General features: G+C 45.3%; 1 non-coding gene across 1 annotated transcript; it reads left to right on the plus strand.

Moving 5' to 3' along the window:
* Positions 1-617: 617 nt before the first annotated feature.
* Positions 618-690, plus strand: TRNAK-CUU. Its single transcript has one exon. It is a non-coding gene; the product is annotated as a tRNA-Lys (tRNA).
* Positions 691-8,697: the final 8,007 nt, after the last annotated feature.

Genomic DNA, 8,697 nt, shown 5'->3' on the forward strand with positions numbered 1-8,697 from the left:
TGTGCCCTTGCGTGAGGGGGGGCGAGAAGTGGCTGCGGAGGCAGGAGTGGGGGTGCTCTCTGTACGAGGAGCAGCTCTCACTCTCCGAACAGCAACTCTCGGCCTCCGAAAAGGCATACTCAATCTCATTACTGTGGTTTTTGTGTTACTCCTCACGAATATCTGAGAAAAATTAACAACACCCACCAGAAGATTGAGAAATGAAATGCTACTGTTACTAAAATCTGGTGGAGTCAGCCTGAAATACGATGGAATGGTATAATTTCCTAAATTAAAACTGGAGTGTAATTTCCAACCAAGTTTTTTATCTCTGTATGAAACACTACTGCACCATGCACCATGATATACATCAGTATTGAGGACCATATTGCAACGATGGTTCTTAAGCAGCTCTTACATAAGAAAACCCATATAGTAACACTCATTCCAGCTGCAAAAATACACATCACATACCCTAAATACCAAAGGTACGGCACGATTGGTTTAACCTCCAACTCTGTGAAATTTCCAAAGAACAAGGTCTGATTCCAGCTCAGCAAAGCCATTCTTTCACTGGAGTTGGAATTCAAACTATTCAGGCAAATAAGTCAAAATTTGAACTGGACTCGAGCCAATTAGCCCGGCTAGCCCAGTCGGTAGAGCATGGGACTCTTAATCCCAGGCTCGTGGGTTTGAGCCCCACGTTGGGCGCCAATAAATCTGTTACAGTTTAACACTGGCCTGGCAATTAAACCGGATAACAGACACTCTCTATTAATCTATCTCTCCTCCTTGATAAAGAAAGGAGAGAGAATAAGGGAGAGAAACTTATGGGTTGGAAACTAAACTAAACAACTTTAATGAAACAGTAATGATAAATAGGAAAAATTACTAAATATATGCAAATATACAGGAAAATGGATACCACATTCCTTCCCCCCTTTTCCCAACAACTCTCACGTCACCACCGCGGCTGCAGGGCAGCCCTGGGAAAGTCCAGGCTGGACTCCTGGAGTCGGCAGCCATCGGGAACTGGAGGCAGGAACACACAGATGTGGGCTGGCACGGATCAGGACCACAGGCAGACGAACGGACGGAATCCTTCCAGGATGCCGGCTGAAGGAAGGGAAGGAGGAAATCCGGAAATCCGGAAATCTGGCTTGACCCTCGTGATCCCTCAAATTTATACTGAGTATGACGTGTATGGGATGGAATACTCTGTTTGGTTGATTCTGGCATCTATCTTGTCTGTTCCTCCCCAAAGGAGGGCTCAGGTGGGATCTCTTTAATCCTTCTGGAGGGTAAAAGTTTTCCTCAGAGCTGAGCAGTGTCCTTGGCTCTGCATACCAGTCTCTAGCAGTAACTATAAACATCAAGTGTTATCAATCCTAGAAGCACACACTGTCAGAGAAACTTGCTGTTAATTTCAGCAAGTGCAACTACTTAAAGAGACTCAGTTAAAAGCAAAAGTACAGGACAGAAAATCACCTATATCCTGGCCCAAACCAGGACACATATAAAAAATTTTTTTGTTTTCATCTCTTCTGACAAATCCAGATGTGATGTTATCGCTGAATATAAGCGATCCACAAATTTTGAATATGGCTCTGCTCCCCCCTGTTTAATATTTGTAAAAGAGGGGGTTGCTTGCGAAGGATCACGCACAGTTTGCAAAGCGTTATACGCCAATCCTTATGAAAGTTTTAACACTTCAGTTTGAAACCATGCCTGCAAATCTGCACGTACAAAAGGACAAGCACCCAGTAACATTTGTGCTTGCACTCCGTATAATGCTTCGGTGTTCTGTCTAGGAATCACAGCTGCGTTTTCACATAGCATTTACCATTTATGATGAAATTGCAATTGTTGAGAAGGAGTTAGAGTATTAATGAGCATTTTTGTGTCATATGGCATCAACAATTGAGCAGTAAAAAGATGTTGCAAAAGAGATTGAGTAAATGACTCAAACCGATTTCAAACCATACTGTGCAATGGCACCTTTGGCTTCTTTTATCATTTTCCAATCTAATGTGACCCATTGACCTCCTCCTCCTGTTCCCACAATCACTGGAAAAGCCATCGGACCCATAGTGGGAACCATTTCTCCTTCAACTATAGCATTTTGAATAATTCCCTTCCACCTAGTTACTGGATCCATACTCCCACCCCCCCTGCCACCCTTCCCACCACCCTCCCCTCCCCATGTTGGATCTGTAAGAGGTGGAGCAGTGGGTTTTAAAGGGTTAAGGGAAGTTGGAGCAGGAATAGGGAACGGACCAGGGGGTAAAAATGGATTAGTGCCTCTGGGTTGTTTGCAATGTTCCCTGGAGCAAAAACTGGGTTTTTTTTCAGGGGTATACTCATCCTTGGTCTCCAGTTCTTTCAGTTTCTTCAGCAGTTCCCTTAGTTGCTTATCTCTGAGTCCCAGTTCTTTCCTTGGTTGTTGCTCTATAGCAGGCATTGATGGTGTTGACAGGTGAAGCAGAGAATTAATTGATGGCAACTGTGGTCAAGAAGATAAATCAGGTGTCGGAGGTGGAGAGGAAGGCAGCAGTGGCAGAGCAGCTGGGAGCCGCAACAGGCAGGCATGAAGGAGGGGGTCTGCATTCCAAGATTCCTCGCCTGTGTTCTCCGGCTTCTCTCCCTCTGGGTCCTCCGACGATTATGGTGGTGTTTTCGGCTGCTTTTGGTTTTGCTTCTCAGTCCCATTTTTACTTTTCATCCGACCCCCAGGGTCAAATGGCACAGTTGGCTGAGCTTGAATCAGTACAGTCCCTTCAGGTGCTGGTGGGGGTATTTTAGGTGTCTCAAATAACTGTTTAGAGGTCAAGTCCATATTTTGAGCATTCATCGGTACTGGTAGATTAGGTGTTAAGGCAGCGAACGCTGAGGCTGCTGCTGCCCTCTCACTTTTCATTTCTTTTAAGGTTTCTCTAATCAATTTCCAGAGTGTCGCTAAGCGTCCTGCCTCCTTATCTCCATCGCTAATTTTTTTCCACAGGGCAGTACCTATGGCTTCCCAAGTAGGTAACTCAAAAGCAGTACCTGTCGAGGGGATCAAGTCTCTATCCCATTTCAGCAATTCTTGTAAGGTCCTGCCTTCATATGATAAACCTCTCTTAGAGAGAATACATTGGAGGAGCTTAACTACTGCCTCTTCTTCTTTTGAGAGTGTAGACCCCATCTCCTCCCCAGCCGCTCACCTTTTTCCTGGTGAGATTCTTCAGTTCCTAGGTACCTCTTTCGTTCCGTAGCTGGGCACCAGCTACATAGACCGCCTGGGCAGCAGTCTCCTTTCGACTGGCTTCTCCGCTCCTGCCGCACTGTTGCTTCGGTTGGCTTTCTCGCTACCCTCTCATCCCAGCTGTCTTCATCGCTCCTGGGAAGCAACAGCGAGAGGGTCCCTTTTCAGGCACCAAATGTAGAAAATCCACGGAGGCTTAAGGACAACACGTAGTCAACAATATGGTTAAAGTGAAGTCATTTATTAACAATTCACACTCGCTTTATATAGAGCCCTTTTTTATATAACGATATCTTGCAGGTGGCTATATCTTGCCCACAAATCCTGTTCTCACAGAACTTCTGCTGGCTTCATCATTATCCTGTTGTTATCCTTTTCTGCTGCCAGCTCCCTTATCTTTTTCCCATAGCTCATCTTTCAGTAACCTTGCAACTGGGCCTCAAGGCCCTTAGCTTACTCTAGCTAAAGATAAATAGTCAGGATTGCTCACATGTCTGTTTTCTTCCAGACAGTTTCCCAACAGAGACTGACTGAAAAACTCTCTGTTAATTTCATCAAGTACAGCTACTTACAAGAGACTTAGCTGAAAACAAAATGACAAGACAGAAAATTAGCTCAGTCCTGGCCCAAACCAGGACAAGGCCTATAAGGAAATCCCTCTTCAGTGCCACCCTATTTGTCCAAATGTGTAAGACTGATATTCCAGCATTTGATGTAACTATCCCATATCAAGTATTGGGATGGAGAGAATCGTCTCCATACTTCATGTACTCCTTCAACCTGTGAAGTTTTTGTCCACTGTATCATGGCATTATAAAGATCACGGATGCATACTTTTGGCAGATGGACAGGGTGTGTTATCCTCATAATTTTAAACACAAAGGACAGGTTAATAGGAATAGAAGAAAATTGTAAACCATCTTCAGCAGATCTAGGCAGAGCAATATATAGTCCTTGATCTGTATGATTCCACACTCGTGTAAAACCCTGAATCAAGTCCCATGCTAAATTATGCACAGCATTTTCATCCCCTCCCTTGACACTAAGGGAGAAGAGACAGGCCATCCAAAACAATGAGAATGGTGATAATATATACATACTATTAAAATTACAATACTAAAAACTGCACAGATGACTGAAAAAATCAAAAGCAGAATAAGCCTTCTGTTTGTGATGGGCCTCTCTGGTATTCATTGGATTCCTTTCCTGGAAGAGAAGAGAAGAGAAGAGAAGAGAAGAGAAGAGAAGAGAAGAGAAGAGAAGAGAAGAGAAGAGAAGAGAAGAGAAGAGAAGAGGAAGAGAAGAGGAGAAAAAAGAAAACCCAGCTGTACCAGAACCAGTGTTAAAAGGAGGGTACCACCTGGTGTTAATTTTATGTTCTTTGCTATGGGCATCTGTGGTTACCCATGCATGCACATTTATGGGATTCTTTAGTGTCAGTGGGACCTGCCCAACTGTTGGTAGGTCTACCAGCATTGGTTGTCCTGGATAGTGCAAACGATTCCTGGGATCATCAGGTCCATCATTTTTGGGGACAATAGTTGGTGCTTTAGGACAAAACGCTCTAAGTTGTGGACACCCATTTACTCCCCACTGATCGTTCACCTTGGTCTTTGCATCCCAGAGTCGGTCTGACCACCCTGAATCTTGGGGTCTTAAGAATCGTTCAAAGAGACCGTTTGTTATTTCCACTATCCCATTTGCTTGTGAGTAATAGGGAGCATGGAATACCCACTGAATTCCTTCAGTCTTTGCCCATTGTTGGACTATCCTAGCAGAAAAGTGAGTACCGTTATCAGATTGAATTGACTTTCGTTTAGGTAGAAAACTAAACCAGGTTTTTAGTCCCCTTACTGTACTTTCTCCTGTTGTTAACAGTCTGCACCTTGGTATTAATTAATTCAATTGTGTGAGAGGTGGCTGGGTCCAGCCCTGTGCTCCCGGTTGTGCTGGCACAGAGTCGGCTTGCATGACAAGCTCCTGTTGAGGAGTTGTTTGTGTCATCGCGTGACCCCCCCCGTCGCGCTCTTCCCCCAGTTTCCCGGAGGAGCGAGGGGATTGCCATCCTAATCAAATTTCGAGCGACAAACACTGGAAAAGTGCTTTCCTCTCCTGCAGTGGGGGCATATATCAGGACCCTTTTTCATTTTGTTAGCTTTTGCAGAGGGGCACTCTTGTTTAAAATGACCTCGTTTCCCATAAGCTTAGCAGGGACCTGGACCTTGTTGAAAATTTAAAGCCGCAAAAGATTCAGCAAGTAGAGCCATATTGTGTGAAGTAGACCCCACATTCTGGCAGGCTTTCACCATTTCAGTTACAGTAGTATTCTGGACTTGCAAAGGTCTCAGTATTTTCTGACAAACAGCATTAGCATTTGTGGGAGGTGGCAAAGTTAATGTGGGTGATTGGAAAGGAATGTGCTATCTGCAGTCCCGGTGCCCCAGCACCGCACAGCACGAGCCCGCCAGGTAGCAGCGGAGCGGGGCTGCGACAATGAATAAATGCGATGGCGGCGGCGGCCAGGGCGACATGAGCAGAGGCGAGAACTCGCAGTTCCCCAAGCCTTAATCGGGGAGAGATGCTTTCAACAGCCCTCGGCGCAAGATACCGTTCCACCTGAGAGGCTTGCTCAGTTTGCTAGATTAGCCCTGAAGGCTATTCGTAAAATCCGAGAAGCGGGATCTCCGTCCCCTTCTTTTGTCAATTTGAAGCTGGGGATGGATTTTTAATAGGGGCTGGCTCACTTACTGGGGAAGGCGTAGGGAGTTTCCTGACTTCAAAGGGCTATCGGGTTCCTCCCTGGGGGCAGTCAGAATAACTGGTCCCTGAGATACAGGGGCTGCATGAGCACTTCTTTCCCTTGGAGGACACTTATCTGTTGGCATCCTCATGTTTTCTCTCTTCTATGGACGTACTGGCTTCCACAGCTTTACAAGAGTGAGGCAGTACAATCTCGAACTGTTGGTGCCAAGCAATTGTGATGGAACGGTTCGACCATGGGCCCTGGGCTAAGCGCAAGGACAGCTCTGCGTAAAGCAACTTTTGTAACCGCAGGGACCAGTACGTTAGAACACTCGAAGGTTAAGGAGTAAGCAAGACGATTAGATTAAGGGACTCGGCACGATTGTTATGTCTACAAAGAAGCTCAAATGTGTGAAAGACAAGCTTTGTTAGTTAATTGTTGCTAAATGCTTTGTAACCAATCAAGTTAAAACGTGTGTAACGAGATGTAGAAATCACCAATCAGCAATATGTATACGTGGCATTAGCTCTTAGATTAGTGTATAAATATCGCCTTCTGATTCAATAAAGTAGAACATTTGTTTGCATCAAACTGGGTCCCTGTCTTGGACTGCAACAAATGGTGACCCCCACGTGATCCGGATTGAAGATTATCCGGTCGCAGGTCTCCAAGAACTCGACAGTGAAGAAAAAGGCTGAAAGGAAGCCGATAATTGTGGTGCGCACCCTCATCACCTCCTTGCGATTGGCAGGTGAGCTTGGAGAAACTTTTTGTTATGGGTTTAAAAGAAGAACGAGACGTTTATTATACTTTAAAGACTTTACTTAATAAGGATAAAAAAGTTATACCGGGCCATGATCTAAAACTGCTTTTAAAATGGACTCATGAGCATTTTTCTGACATCAATTTGGTCTCTATTTATGACCCAACATTTTGGGACGAGGTCGGAGTTAAATTATGGGATGCCACTACACGGGGCGATAATGAAACCGCCAAACTCTTAGCACCTTGGCGAACACTTTTTGAAACTTTAAAAGGGAAAGACTCTACTACTTCATCTGACCCCCCTTCCGCCCCCCCGCTGCTAACCACTGCCGCTATGGTGAATGTGGATTCGGAGCCAGACCCCTTTGACCCAGACCCTATCGATCTTGAATCAGAGCCTGACCTGTATCCTGATGACTATAATGACCCGCGAAGTGTATGGGCGGCGATTAAAGTTGAGGCACAAAAATCAGGGAATATGGACATTGCTTGTTTAATTGAAATCCCCCCAAAGCCGAAACCACGTAGGACAGACAGAGGATCCATGATAGCTGCGCCTGTGTTGTATGCCGGGAAGGGGCGACCTCAATGGACCGCGCTGAATTTCTCTATTGTAAAAGAACTTCGCCGCACTGCAGCAGAAAACGGCTTAAGCTCTCATTATTTTCAAGGCTTGTTTGCAAACATTTGTGAGGGGCATGTACTTACTCCTTATGATTTAAAATCTATTGCTGTTCTTCTTCTCAATCCCGCACAACAATCATTATGGGAATCGCATTGGAGAACGGCGGCAGAAAAACTGCTACAGGAGTATGCAGCCGGAGATAACCAGCAGCTGCAAGCCCTTACAATTAACCATCTCATGGGTACGGCTGAGTTTGGCGACCCCGCGAGACAGGCTCGAGATGTTCCGAGAAGGGCACTGATAGATAATATGCATATAGCAAAAAGAGCCTTGTTGCAAATCCCTGATGCAAATAAGCCTGAAAAAGCCTTTACAACAATTTCTCAGGGGCCAAAGGAATCTTATATGGATTTTATTTCAAAATTGCAGGATGCCCTAGAAAAACAAGTTGATAATGCCGAAGCCCGAAACATTCTCCTTCTTAAATTAGCCGCTGAAAATGCTAATTCTGATTGCAAAAAGCTTTTGAAAACTTTACCTAATCCTAACCCAACTTTAGTTGAAATGATGGAAGCCTGTAATAGGTTTGGGTCTTCCGAACATAAATACGAAGTTATGGCAGCGGCATTCAAAAATATCCAGCTCACTCCAGCACAGCCTAGATTCTCTGGGTCCGCCCCTATTTGTTACGGTTGCGGGAAAATGGGACATTCGCAAAAGCAGTGTCGAGCTAGAACACTCATTCCTATTTGTAGCCGGTGTCGAAAAGGTCGGCACTATAATAGCCACTGCCGTTCTAAGTTTGATATAGATGGGAATGTGATACTTCAACGTCACTTTTTGAAACTTTAAAAGGAAAAGAGTCTACTACTTCATCTGCCCCCCCTTCTGCCCCCCTGCTGCCAACCACTGCTGCTATGGTGAATGTGGATTTGGACCCAGAACCCTTTGACCCTGGGGGCTGGATGAAAAGCAAAAATGGGACCGAGAAGCAAAACCAAAAGCAACCGAAAACACCACCAGAATCATCGGAGTTCCCAGAGGGAGAGAAGCCGGAGAACACAGGCGAGGAATCTTGGAATGCAGACTCCCGACCTTGTGCCTGCCTGCCACGGCTCCCAACTGCTCTGCCACCTTTCCACCTCGGAAGCCTGATTTACCTTCTTAACCACAGTTGCCATCAATTAATCCTCTGCTTCACCTGTCAACACCATCAGTGCCTGCTATAGAGCAACAGCCAAGGAAGGAACTGGGACTCGGAGACAAGCAACTAAGGAAACTGCTGAAGAAGCTGACAGAACTGGAAACCAAGGATGAGTATACCCCTGAAAAAACTCTAGT

This window comes from Calypte anna, unplaced genomic scaffold (genome assembly GCF_003957555.1).
Source record: "Calypte anna isolate BGI_N300 unplaced genomic scaffold, bCalAnn1_v1.p scaffold_72_arrow_ctg1, whole genome shotgun sequence".
Taxonomy (NCBI): Eukaryota; Metazoa; Chordata; class Aves; order Apodiformes; family Trochilidae; genus Calypte; species Calypte anna.